The sequence below is a fragment of the Pinus tabuliformis genome, chromosome 6 (genome assembly GCF_031772625.1).
Source record: "Pinus tabuliformis cultivar Carrire ecotype Pingquan chromosome 6, CPIR1, whole genome shotgun sequence".
In the NCBI taxonomy this organism is placed as follows: Eukaryota; Viridiplantae; Streptophyta; class Pinopsida; order Pinales; family Pinaceae; genus Pinus; species Pinus tabuliformis.
In genome coordinates this window covers 865,507,958-865,523,134 of record NC_142292.1, presented here as the reverse complement: position 1 = coordinate 865,523,134, position 15,177 = coordinate 865,507,958, and the positions used below count along the sequence as shown (strand labels likewise).

At 35.2% G+C, this 15,177-nt stretch overlaps 1 non-coding gene across 1 annotated transcript; it reads left to right on the top strand.

The window, feature by feature from the left end:
- The first annotated feature begins 6,342 nt into the window (after positions 1-6,342).
- Positions 6,343-6,415, top strand: TRNAK-CUU (transfer RNA lysine (anticodon CUU)). Its single transcript has one exon. It is a non-coding gene; the product is annotated as a tRNA-Lys (tRNA).
- The last annotated feature ends 8,762 nt before the right edge of the window (positions 6,416-15,177 follow it).

Below are 15,177 nucleotides of genomic sequence, written 5' to 3'. Positions count from 1 at the left end.
ACATTTTTTTCTACTCTCAATGAATCTTATGTGAGGTCCCCCATCTTTCCTCCTTGATGTCCATAACATCCAAGGTCGAAGGTGGAAAATATCCAAAGCAAGTTTAAAAAGGTGACTTACCACAAGAAGTGTGGATTTATTTGTTATAAGAGTGTCATATATAAACCAAATGTCATCTTAGGTCTTTGGATTCTTTTGATTGTAAACCCTCAAAAGCTACACCAATTTCATGTTGACTAGTTTTGTCCACCCATCTATTTGTGGATGGAATGCCATAAATCTCTTCAATTTAGTGTCCATCTTCTCCCATAATATATTCCAAAATGCACTAAGAGATTTGGTATCCATGTCTAAGATGATGCTCCTTGTTATCCCAAAATTACCCCAAACATGTTTAAAGAACATGTTTGTTGATTTTTTCCCTTTGATAGAAGCATGAGAATGCACGTCTTATTGAATCTGTCAACTACCACACATAGGTATTCATGTCCCTTCCTCATTGTAGGTAAAAATCCCAAAAATTCCATGGAAATTATTTCCTAAGAATGAGATGGTAGAGGTAAGAGATGGTATACACCTTCTTTCCTATTACTAGGCCTGTTGATACAACAAAGTATACATATTTTTATGTATTGTGCTACATCTTCTTACATTTTGGGTCAATACACATACCTATGTAAGTTTGTAATTGTCTTCCCAAGACCAAAATTTCTTAAAACCTTGAAGGTGTGAGCCAATCTAATGAGATGTATTTACTTAGCATTAGAAACATAATTCTTGCCCAACCTGTAGAGTAACCCATTTTGGAGATGACAATAAATTTGATATCACCATATTTTACATGACTCGGCCCATTTAGTTCCTAAAAGAGACCCTTGAAGTCCAAATCTTCTATGTGTACATGTCTTTATGCATCATGGGTGAAAGGTTCCATATGTATTAGAGTTCCCTAAGATGTAATTCTAGATGTAGGTGGCCCTGAAAGCATGTCTTCTAATTTATATGTGTTTCCCTTCTTGCACTTGATGACTAGATGAAATTGTTGTGAAAACCACATCCACTTGTAATTTTGAATCTATTGCAAATTACTTTGGGCCTACATATACTGTAGAAACTAGTGATATATGTAGATGATGGACTCTTTTCCCATTAGATGAAGATTCTCATCTTTAATAACTTATACCAAGGCGTAGATCTCCTTGCCTTAGGTAGGGTAATTGAGAATTTCCCCATGAAATATTTTAAGATGGTACCATACAAGCCTTCCCCCTTGCATTAAAACTTCTCCCATGGTATACCCAACTATATCTCTCTCCCCTTTGAAGGGCTTCTACAAGTTTGGTAACACAGGAAATGGTGATTGAATAATTTTTCTTTTCAACACTTTAAAAGTATTACACTGATTCTTCCCCCAATGTAAACTCCCACAACTCGTTGTTATGGCATGGAGTGGTGTAGCTACTTTTGAAAATAAATCTATGAATTTCCACAAGTACTATGCTATCCCAAGAAGGCTTATGACTTCAATGACATTAGTAGGAAATGGCCATTTCATGATGGTATTTGTCTTTGCAGGATCTATCTTGAGCTCCTTCCAACAATCACTTACCTCAAATACACCAATGAACACTAAGAAAGCTCGCATTTATCTAGCTTATCTAGCATTTGGTGCTTCCCTAGTGCTTCTTCAAAGTCTCTAGCACTTGCATAATATGTGAAATATGTTCCTCATAGGTAGTAATATAAACCAATATATCACCCAAATAGGCTATAACAAATTAATCTAGATATGGACATAATACATCATTCATCAATCTCATAAAGGTAGTTAGTGCATTTCATACACAAAATGGCATGACCATCCATTCATACAAAACTTCCATGGTTTTGAAGATGGTATTCCAACTATCTTCTTCTATGAATCAAACTTGGTAGTATCCTAATTTTAGATCCAACTTGGTGAAGTATTTTTCACAATGAAATTGATGTAATAGATCATTGATCTTGGGTAGAGGGTATTGATTCTTGACTGTAATCTTGTTTAATGCATTATAATCAATGTAAATTCACCAAGTCCCATCCTTATTTTGTACAATTATGATGGGTGATCGACAAGGTGAAGTGCTTGGTTGAATGACACACTACTCCAATAGTTGTTGCAATTTATTCTTTACTTCATTTAATTCTTGAATGGACTAGTTATACAACCTAATATTCAACAACAGAGAGCAACAATAATTATAATTCGTGCTCCACTTCCCTTTTCGGTGGTAGCCCTTTATGTTGTTGGAACACTCCTCTATATAATCGTAACAATTCCTCCAACTGATGCTTCTATTCCTTAGTACACCCTTCTATGTATACTTTTTCTCTTATGGGCTCATCATGAAACTACTTATCTCTAAGAAAATCAAAACATATTTCTTACTGGAACTAATCAACTTCTTGGTTTGGTTGTCTCTTACTAGTGAGAGATTAACTTGCTTTTGTGTGCATTGATGACATGGGATTTTTCATCCTTAATCAGGTAGTATTGATTAACTATATTCATGAATATTTTATCACTCATATACATGTAGGGGCTTCCATATTATACTGCACATATGTCAAGAGGTATTGCCTCCAATTCCACTTCATCAATATACTAAGCACTTACAACAAATTTAATCTTGCATTATTGTTTTACCTTGATCTCTACATCCTTGTATATCCATTCCAATGGATACATGATAGGATGATCATGAACATCCAATCCAAGCTTGTTTACTATATTTGTTGATACGATAGTAGCCTATGGGTCGCGGTTGAATAGATCATCTATCTTGGTGTTCTTTACACCGATCTTGATGTGGAAGAGTTTGGTCATATCATTCTCTTCCTAGTGAAGAAGGCTACTCTGGTTCAACTCCTTTTACACTAATGTGTAGAAAATATTATCATCAACATTAGAGCTACATTCAACCTGATTGCTCAAATTTGTGCAAGAAGATACTTTTTCTTTGCAACCCTCTTGAAATTATTTAGGTTCAACTTTGGATGCAATTTCCAACACCTTTCCTTAGTGTGACCACCAATATTGTAATGGTTACAATGGTTATTAGCATCCTTGCATTGGCATATAGTGGGTGTCATTTGCGTATCCTTCCCCACTTTCCACTTCTTCTCCCCCTCCTTGGAAGCTTCTTGGTGCTTTTTCTGCTTAGAACTACTTTGCTTCCCTTTCTTGTGGCCTATGCTTTCCAGATATTGTTCCTATACACATGCCTCATTTGTTGTCATTAGCTTGAAAAACATAACTTGCTTTTATATATGGCTCGTAGATCCCCAAAATACTTGATGAGAACATCTAGGTTCTTGTGAGAGATATGTAGCATGATGGCCACGTTTTTGAACTCAATGGTGTACTCTTGTATATTCCGCACATACCTCTACTTACAGTAGTGTCACCAAATCCATTAGTACTCTACGTACCTGATAGGGTTAAGTTGGGATTTAATGGGGGTTTTGAAGTCCTCTCACCTAGTTACTAGTGGATCAACCTCCGACATAAGTGCTTTTGTATGGATTTCCCACCAGGTTAAAGCATGGTCCTCTAACTTCAAAGTAGCAAATGATATATTTGTTCTTCATTTGTATGGTGAATTTTGAAATGAATTTTTAGTTGTTGCAATTGATTATTTAGTTTTAATGCATCACTCCCACCTCACTATCGATTTGTGATCCACTTTTTCTTCCATCTTAAATAGGGATTGTGAAGGGTTAACTATATTCAAAATTGACCACTCTTTCTCAAGTTCTTTCCTCGACTCCTTTTCTGGGCCTTCATTATCTCCTAATTTCCCCTCTGATTCGATCGCTTAATTAGAACGTATATCCCCTTTGAATGGTCCAAGATTTCTTGCTAGAGACACCATGAGGTTCATATTGCAATTGATGTTTAGCAACCTATGCTTCGAAGCTCACAACTATCTCTTCTACTAGGTCTTCAGAGTTATTGTGAATAGACTCATTAGCCATGGATAGGGTTCTGGTACATTCTTGTTAAAATGGTTTTTGGATCTCTAAAACTTCTAAAAGATATACCAAAGAAACCTACTCTTATACCAATATGATCTATAAACTACCATGGACAATGTATTATAAAGGCTAATTTCCCTTAGATCTAATATTCTTAGTTATTGACTTTTTGCTTATATGCGCAAGAAATGCGAAATACAAAAAATAGAGAACAAAAAGCTACACTCACATATGGCATCCAGAAATTAAAAAAAATATGTTTCACCCTGGGAAACCCTTACGAGATAAAACCCAACTAGAAGGTGAATTTGTTCTACTCTTTTTTCTTTAGTATGGAAATGCACAAAGACAAAGAAATAGGTCTTACCTATGGAGTTATATAAGACGTTGTGGCCTATAAGGCTTCTATAGAATATTAATCCCCTCTGCTCTACTCTCTAACTTCCCCCTCTCATTGCTCTACTTAACTATGGAATAAAATGAAACATCTTCTCTTCAGGTAGTAGTGCAATATTTACATTGCTCGATAGCCATCTACTGGTAAGGTTTTGTCTTCTTCAACCCTTAATTATAGTTTCATTTTTTGACCATCTAGAATCTTTTTGAAATTCCACACATGGCTAGCCCCATATGCATGAGTAATAGGGGTTGCCATGGTGGTCAACATGGTAGGTCAACTTGTGGGAGGCATAATGTTTGCATATGAGATTTGATTAACATAATTCTTGAGCTATGGAAAGGTTTGTAAGTGTAGATTGGAATGAAGGTTCCTTGCATAAGGAAGGGGTGTTTTGACCCCCAAAATATGTAATCAAATCCCTCAAAATAACCTAGAAGGTTTAAAACGCCAAATTTCCAAACTAGGATTTTCCATTAAAATGATTATGCACACTAGTTCCTCCATTTTTTTCCACTCTAAAAGCATCAAGATAGATGAAAATAATATAAATATTTAATCTGGATCAGGGAGTGTTGACCATCATACACATGGAGGGTAATCATAGATGGCACATGATCAAGAGATCTTGACTACTTGTAGATATAAGCAGGCATACTGCGCATAGATGTAGCCTCATTGACAATGTAACAATGAATCACATTGTTCTTAATAGTGATTGGAAGTTGGAAGGTAATTGAAGTGGGTGGATGAGCTTGGTTTTGTCAATGTCAAATGTGATCATTTTAAAAGTTTTTCTACGATTTTGATATTGAAAAGATAGGTATGGATCCTTAAAATTTTCGTTAGTGCAAAATATTTATTTGTTGAGCAATTAAATTGCTTTCTTCATTTAGCAACCCTCTTGAAATATGTAAGGAAACAAAAAGTATATATAAAAAAGGCATGGGATCGCCTTGCAAACTTGCTTAAGAAGAATTGAGATGATAAAGTGCATTTGGTGACTATTAGACATGAGATGCTATTATAAGTTGTGAGGAATAAACCATGCGTTTGTAGAAATGTGATTACAATGTACCTCTACATATGATAAAATTTGAGGTGCTTGATGTTTTTCTTAGGTGAGGTTTATAGTTTCGTTCAAACTCTAAATATTATCTTCCACCACCAGAAGAGAAGGCCAACTTATTGTGGAGAAGATGCATAGGTTTTTGGTGGGAGAGGAGATGCATGGTGATTAATGTTGTTGGTAGTGCAAAGTTTCTACTAGTGATTTATATGCGATGACACATTAGTTATAAAATGTTATGTTGTCAGAGAGATCTGTTATGAGACAATATTCATTGGTTGGATGTTAGCTATAAAGGAAGTGTTAAATTTAATTGTACAATTAAACATTCAATCTAACATTTTTATTTGTCAAAAACAACAAAGATGATTAAATTATTACTTTAGTACGATAGTGTAATAGAACAAAAATATTAAATATTTGTTAAAATATATTAACATTGTTATTAAAAATTTGTTAAAATATATTAACATTAAAAATAATACGAGAATTTTTAGATTATATATATATGATTTATTTATAATTAATTTTTAAAATATTGTAAATTTAACGCTTGTACGATTTGTGTTATGTATAAAATTTATTTCCATATCCATTACATTGATATTGACATAAAAAAATAATAATCCATTATAATATAATAATATAATAAATAAATATTATATAATTTATTAATATAAACCAAGTCACCAAAATGCATCTTAAATTTCCAAGAATAACCAAATAAGAGGTGATAATTATAATAACCAAAACAATATGAAAGCGATTAAGGGTCTAAACATAAAAGGTCTGTATTTGTTTAATCCAGGCTCTGTAGCATCTGTCACGCTAAAAGTAGGCTCTCCCGACCTTTTCGTCAGCCCGTCTAGCTCAGTTGGTAGAGCGCAAGGCTCTTAACCTTGTGGTCGTGGGTTCGAGCCCCACGGTGGGCGTTTAAGTTGATTTTGATATTTTCGTAAAATCATATTCAGCTATCGCATGAATTTCGGTGTTTTGAGTAAAACTGGTAGCGAGCTATCGCATGAATTTCGGTGTTTTGGGTAAATCTGGTAGTGAGCTTTCCTATGAATTTCGGTGTTTTGAGTAAAACTGGTAGCGAGCTCCCCATTTGCCATCGAGCTCGGACACAGTCTCGCGATCAGAACTCCAGAACCAGGCAAGTCGAGTTTTGCATTTGAAGCGGTCGAGTTGTTTATTTAAAAAAAACGTGCAGAGATATAATACCTTTCTTGCAGCAATTAGGGCATCTTTTAAAGTTCTAGTTCCTCCACAGACCTACAAAATATTTTCCCCTTATTACTCCGTAAATTATATTAATCCGACGTTTATTTAAAAAAATTCGTGCAGAGATATAATCTCTCGGAGATTAGGTCGTGGATTCCCAGTTCTCTGTAAAACCCGGCTTCTCTGCAAAGCAATATGAGCAATATTTCATCAGATTGCCTGAGGCTAGGCCGAAGAGAATCGAATAGCCAATGATGTTTGTAAAGCCGATAGAGAGAGCCCCTCCTGCCAGTTTCAGGCCTCCCAATTTGCCCAGATAGAGAACAAATACCATTTCTCTCACGTAAACAACACAATTCACAGCTGCCACAGGGATTGTGATGCCACCTAGCTATTTCAATTCATCAAGAACCTGAAAATAATCCCTCAACAGCCCTCAAATCAATTCAGTTCAATTCATATTCACAGCCCACTAGGAACTTGAGAAAACGTGTTCAAAACTTATAAACAATAACTTCCATGAAAAAATGTATTACAATGAATCTAAACTTTTAACTGCCTCTTTATACTTGTGGAACTCAATTGCTAGGGATCAATAGATTGATGAGTGATTGGGCATTACAGTGATGGACCCAACCTCATATTCATCTCAGAACGGATAGTTTGATGAGTGATTGGGCATTACAGTGATGGACCCAACCTCATATTCATCTTAGAACTAATAGATTGATTGAGTGATTGGGCATCACAGTTATGGACCCAACTTCATATTCATCTCAGAACTAATCAATTATTATGTTGATATAAACCAATTTATCATTTTATATGAATAGAGGGTCATCCAGTATTAGTTACAACCAGTGGACATAAGGCATTACACTGACCTGGCTGAGTAACACTCTGGACGATCAATATTGTTTACAACCAGTTGACACCTTTTGGAATTGTTGCACATACACTGTGTCAGTTGGTAAGTTTCATCTGAGATGAGACCATGTGACCACAAGAATTCATTGTTGCTTATGTTGATATCTATTTCTAACAAAGGATTGCCTATCTGCAAGCAATTTAAGGGGCAAAGCAAATGTTAGTACAAAGGATTGAGCACTAATAGATAAACAAATATATTAGATTTGATTACAACAATAAAAACAAAAGCCCCCCCAGAACTCATTGTTTCACGATGAAATGCACATTCTTTCAACAACATAATATTACTCAAATCTCCTGGGTGATTTTACCCTTGGTACAGGCCTTACAAGACTAACATGGAATGGAGTTACATTTCACGCTGGACCTTGAACCTAGCAAGCTTAAAGTAGAAAGCAAAACCCATGTTTAATAGAGATTGCCCAATAGCACGATTAGAAATGAAAGCCCTTAACCTTTTCATTAGCTACATTCATTATAAAGGTTGTCCCAGTTGACCCTCCCTCTGTAGTTAATGAATTCCATAATCACATGAGCTTTATGTAAACAAAATCTACATCATTTGAAGAATCCTAAAATGATTGTGAAAGAAGATAGACATACAACAATTCCTCTAAGGTTAATGGGCTTGATGTTGGGCTTTTTGTTGTGCTCCATCACAAGAGTTGCTAATTGAGGCACATAGTGTCCTGCAAGATTACATCAACCAACATAGTTAGTGTTAAACAAGATACACAACAACCAACATGAACAATTTTAAAGAGTTTAAAAGAACAAGTGAACATAGTCTACATATATGTTAAAAGATAACGCTAGGTCATACCCCATAACTCTCCCCTGTTATGTAAAAATCTACACCTTTGTATTTCGAAAATTTCTCAAACCAATTCAAAAGGAAAGACAGGTTGTCTTGAGCTGCATTATTTGACACTTGTTGTTCAGTTATAATCTTATTCAATATTGCCCAAAAACTACAGTCGCCATGATCATCAATCTAAGAACATATTTCATTGCCGCAATCAAAAGGAAAGAAATATGGATAACAAATAACATACCAGTCATTGCATCGTTATAATACTGGTAGTCTGAACTAGCGTTGGAATAAGAAAACCCCACACCAACTGAGCTCTCTAGATATAGCATGTTTGTTTATGTCATCAATAAAATTGCACATGGTAAATGTCATGGTATATAGTTAGCTTCTAGTTATGTTTGAGCCTTCAAGTCATCCAAACTATTACTAATCAATCCAAGAAAAAACAGTGTTGTTACCTTTATTCCAAGAGTCATTGACCTTATCTTTGTCACATGGGCAGTTTACCCTTGTGAGTTGCTCCACAAGGACTAATACATTTTGAAGGGTGTCTTCCATATACTTTGGCAATGTGTGCCTCCTTGTGGATCTTTTGTTGTTGACAGTAGGTAATTGCATTAGTATACTTAGATTCCCAAGCTAGGGTTTTCTCTTGGAATAGGCTTTGAACTTTTAGGCTTGTAATCATGAAATAACCATACATAGAATTTGCTGCAGGTTTATGTTTACTATAGTAACTTGTCGGCTACTAGTAATTGAATTCAATAGAATAACTCATTTCTGTACTAATGGACTGTGGACGTAGCCCTGGATATCGATATTTTCAGTTAGCTTTGAAAGCATAATACATAATGCTTCATGAAAAGTGCATTTTTTTTATGATTAACATCTGAAAATATCGTTCACTCGATGGTTATATTATTGTTATCTACTCGACCAATCCACAATTCATGATTGTGAAAGTGCCTATCCAAGCTGGGGTGGAAATCTAACAATGGGGTGACGGGTCAAAGTATTTGGACCATCTCTCAAATCTCTACTTTGGAGGTTATATTTTCTCATTTAGGAGTTTGTGCAGTGTGGGTCACAACAATGTTTAGATGGTTAATTGCTACTTAAATAAAATCACCGCTAGACCTAGTGGCTTTTAATGGATTTTTTATTAAGTGATTGATATTTCAGACCTCAAAAAAAGCATAAAAGAGGTTTTATATTTATATATATGTTGGATAACTTGCTAAGATTGAAAGTTCAGTTCTGATATCCTTGCATATTGTTTGACCAGATCAATTCAAAATGGGCAAGCGAAAAATGACAATATATCATGGATCTTGAGGTGTAAGACCTCAAAAGAAAACTGACGTTCTCTAGTAAAGACTTGGTTTGGATGGAAATAAATAGAAAAAACAATAGTATTGATCGAGTTTTCGTAATATCATTACGACGAGTCGCTGACTTTATCAAAGGAGAGGAAGAAAATCCTATTTCTCCATGTGAATTCATACGAAAAACCAAAAAAGAACCAAAACAAAGAGTTACCACTGCATTGCAATATGAGATGTGAATATTTAAAAAATTGTTGTTTAGATCTTTTGAAACCACGTTTATTTTTCTTTGTATGTACTAACATTTTAAATTTTTGGTGTAGTTATCATTGTTCATTTGGCCCAGAGGACAAAAGAGAAAATCCTCCAGCTAAATGAAGGACCTCATTTGTGCAGAAGAGGGGTTGCCAATGCCACTTTATTGTGAAAGTTATGCATGAAATTCCTGATAGAGCAATACTAACTTTCAATATGTATGAACATGAAGATGGGGAAGGTTGGGCTTGTCATGGTCAATGTGACACTTTAGGTGAGACCAGGACCTTGCATAGGCCAAAGCTTTCAAGGGACGTTGTTGCATATGTAGAGAGTTGTTTCTTTTTGGGAGTGTTTGTTGATGTAGTGTATAGAATCCACATGAAGAGACATGTTGACATCGATGTGGCAACTCAAGATAGAGATTTCTTCTTATGTAGGAAAGATATTGTAAACATCTATAATAGGTTAGCGAAGAGAAATTATCAACTTCACAAAAAAGATGAAATGAGTGTAAACCTTTGGTATCAAAAGCATCGAGAAGATCTTTTCTTTTACCAAAAGCCCAATGGTGTGGAGGTCCCTTTTATAATAGGGATTCAAACAAAGTGGATGTTGGAGACAATGGTCAAGCTATCACAATAGCTTAATAGCCATGGATTCAACGTTTAACACAAATAAATACAGGGTAAGTCAGATGCCAATGATTGATTGAATATATTTATTTAAGCTATATACATTCAGAATGATTAATAACTTGTATTTGAATTTATGTAATGTTGAATATGACAGTATCAGTTGTATACACTTGTGGCATTTGATGAACAACAAAGCGGAGTGCCAGTTGCATGGGTCGTGGCGTCACGAAACACATCAGATGATATTGCAATATGGCTAGAGCAGCTCATGCGCAAGTGTTTCCAAACCCATCCTGATTGGAAAGTCAATATTTTCATGGTTGATGATGCACTGGTTGAAATCAGTGCCTTGAGGTAACTTTAACATTGTCATGATATAACCAAACTTGCATTTTTTCTAAAAATAGCACACTAAAATGCATTGAATATGGCAGGAGGATCACAGGTTGTGATGTGATTTTATGCGTTTGGCATGTACGGAGGGCTTGGTTAAAAAATGTCAATTGGTTGGCCACTAATTCCATAAAAGCCAATGAGATGTTCAGTGAGTTAAGTTTCATCATGAAACACACTCTCAATTATGAAGTGGAAGATGCAATCAATCAATTTTTTATCAAATTTGCAGATGAAGAGAAGTTCTTAGACTATTTCAACAAGAATTGGGTCACTGGAGATAAGATTCGTAAGTAAACATTTTTTTCGTATTATATGCATTTTTTTCTTTTATAAAGGTAATATAGTGAGACTGACATGGTTCTATTTGCAATTAGGTATGTGGGTGAAATATTGTCGGGAGTTTCCTTATGCAAATTAGGAGACCAATAATGTTGTTGAGTCATACCCTTGTTATCTAAAATCAACATTTGTATCTGATAGAAGGAAAAAATGTGCCCGAAGGATATATTGGTTATTGCATATGCTACTAACAACAGTTGAACCTTATTATCGGTTCAAGGAAATCTTAAAAGAAAAAGGATTTCTAAACAGCTACAAGAGAGAAAAGCAGCTAGAATCATCAGTGGAACAAGCAAAAAAACTTCTGGATACTGATTGTTGTCCTCATGAGAGCATAACTTGTGCTTATTGGGTGAGAAGTCAGACAGATCGAGGTAAAAAGTACCTTGTCACCTGGTATAGTACGAATTTTATAATGTGTGAATGTCCATGACCTATCCGTGGAAACATTTGTAAGCATGCCATAAAGGTTAATTGGTTGTATTTCCACTCGGATAATTCAAATCCATTGCTTCATCAGCATGTAGAAGATAACATATGCAATGACCCACCTAAGATCAATATAGAGCCTCAAAACCATGATGTAGATGTCGATGCTACTCTTATGGCCACAAATATTGTTGATGCAGATGCTGAGGCACTTCATTTGGCAAGGGAGGAGTTGTTTAGCTATACACATATTATTTTAGATAACCCTCCTATTACTTTGATGAAGACAAACCAATTGATTGGTATGCTTAAAAAAATGTTGGATGAATCCAATAATTTGCACGTTACTGATTTTGACTTCACACATGGGTTGGGTTCTCTTGATCAATCTTTGAAGAGTAAGAAGAGTTTCCTTAGCCCCACAAAGAAAAGAAGAAGCAACAGAAAAAAAAAAAAAATGGTTTGAAAATTGATTTAAATGTTGATCCATCAAATATGAACTATTTGAGTTTCGATACCTTAATAAGCGAGGATGTTATCGATCAAATAATGCCCTATCTATGGTTTTATGTTAGTTTCATGTGTTGAATAGAGTCATGGTTTTAGATTTGAGTATTTAATCATCACCATTCTTTAACATGTGGTATGTTTATTTTTATAGCAATGCGACAATCCCTAACCATGGCGATAACCCAAGACCAAAGGGAGATGCAAGACCATCCAACCTTACCTGCCATGGCAGGTATATTTGACACTCTTTCATTGTATGCACACATATACCTTGATGCTCTAGCAAATTTCTTTATGATAACGTTTGACACTTTTCTAGGTAACTATAGAACAAGTGGAGAAGCATCATCTTCTACCATGATTGATCATCTATGGAAGGGCTTCAACTCTAGTGGGAATCAATGAGGTATGCACAAAGAATAGATAAGCTAGGTTTTCATGGCCTCGTTAGGTGGGTTTCCCTTTTTCATATGATAAGTCTATTTATGTTTTCCTATTGTTATGTTGTTATGAAAATACCCTTTTCATAATCTGTTCATGGTCACTGAAAAATTAGGATTGCCAAATGTGATCATTGTCAGTGCTTATGTTTCTTCCCATGCATTGCTCATTGAAACAAAGTTCAATCCTCAACGCCTTTCCCCCACTAAGGTGTTAACTGTATTTCCTATGCCAAAGTCATGGGCTTTACATGCCTTTTTATGCTTGTTCATGGTTGAGGAGAAGGACCATCATATGGGTTCATTGCCCATGCTTGTATTTTTTCCCTATCCATCATGTTGGCTATCAAATAGAATCTCTTTACTTATTTATGTTCATGCAACATGTTTGATTTTTATACTTAAACATGTAGTTACTATGTTCTCATACCTATGTTCATGGTTCGGTGTTTATTAGATTTATAGATCTTTATATTTTACATCTTTATAAATTTATGGTTAGATGGTCAAAGGCCAATGAGGTTCGAACCTTGTCAGTGCGTTTTTTGTTGTTGGATTTTTGATTCCTTGCCTCTAGTCAGAGATCTCGTTGGATTTTCATGACCTCATCGCACTGATTTTTCCTTCATGGAAAAGTATATGATAACGTAGTAGATTGTTATGTTATTTTGAACATGCCCTCTTCATGATTTGTTGATGTTCACTGAATGATGTTCTGTCCTTTTATGCCTGTGATAAAGTGTTAACTGTCCTATTGCCCAAATCAAGGTCGGTTGTTATCTTTAAGTTGTGTGTTCGGTGAAAGTGTTTATTTTGATCTTGTGTGCTCGTGTATATGTGTGTTGAAGTTCCTGGTCACATATAGTTTATGGTTTGCTAAGATAATACAGGTGTTGATTAATTTTCAAAATTTTAATGTGGACGCTCTTTTTTTCAGGTTGTTCTACAGTTCTGCTTCCAACCAGGATTGTCCATGCATTGAACCTCAATGTGGAAGACATAAATTCTCAACCAAGCACACAATGTGGTCTTTTTCCAAGCACACAATGTTTATCTATACAAATATTTTTTATTGTAAAATGCATCATGGAAGTCATGGTCATGGTTGAAGGCTTGTATTTTATCTAGTCCATTTTTTTCCAACTTCCAGTTGTATTGTAAGTGAAAAAGTTGTGATAGATTAATTTACCTTTTGGATAAGCATCATTACATGAAATGATGCTCTTGAAGCACCAGGGAAGTATTATTCAATAATGTGGTAGTTTCCATGTTCTTGAGGAAACAATTCTAGCATTTTTGTAATAAAATGAATATAATGAAATCCATTGCAGTGAATTTCTTGTTAGCAATCTGTTATATTTCCAAACTTTTGATGTTCAGCTCCGCTCCATTTTGATGTCTTCCTTTTTATGTCAGTAAAGCAGATCCGTTGCAATCACTGTACTTATCATTCCAATGGTAGCCCCTTTAAATTATTAATTAACCAATTTAAGCTAATAAGGAAGATCCTTGAAAGTGTCCACTCTATTCCATCTATGTTCCTCAAACATGCCAATGAAAACACTGATTCATTCTTTGAAATCTGCTCCCTTCACCATATTTCCGCTTTTGAACCAATCTGCTAAGGAAGTGATTTCTGGTAAATATTTAAAATAGAATGTGGCCCATAACCATATCCATACAATGTTTGGGTTCATAAATAGATTGCAGTTTGTGTGAAGGTGCAACAACATTTAAAGAGGCAGATCAGTTAATAGGCATCTTATGGTCATTGTATGTATTCATGCTTCTTTTAAATTAATAGCATTTTCCAGACTTAGAAATAAACTTATATGGTAGCTTTTATAAAATTAGAAGCTCTTTTATCAGTTCTGTTTTAGGCACAGATCTATCTTAGTTGAAATCACAGGCTTGTTGGGTAATCTCTATACAATCGAAGTGCCCTAGGGTTTTTAGGGTGCTAAATTCATATATACAGTGTTGTTGCAGAGAATGTTAGTACTGAGATCAGTGTTATTGCAAAGAATGTTAGTACTGAGATCAATGGTGTTGCAAAGAATGTTAGATGTGAGTTGGGTTTGGTTTATGTTTACAGTCTTCCTGATGTCTTCAACTCTGATTTGATTAACAACTATAGTAGTTTGAGTGTATGGCATTCCTTTTGCCCTGCTATTGTGAATTTTGGGTTTGGGGAATTGATCACAAGTTCAATACTGCCAGTAGAACAACAGGGGGCTTGGTATTAGACTGGCCAGTTTATTGGGGAGATCATGTTCCATAAAAAGATCCTGGAGCATCCTTGTGTGACAGAACAGCCTGAGCTGGCCAAGGCATTTTATGTGCCATTTTACACCAGATTGACTGTGGGGAAGTACCTATGGTCTGAATACTCTG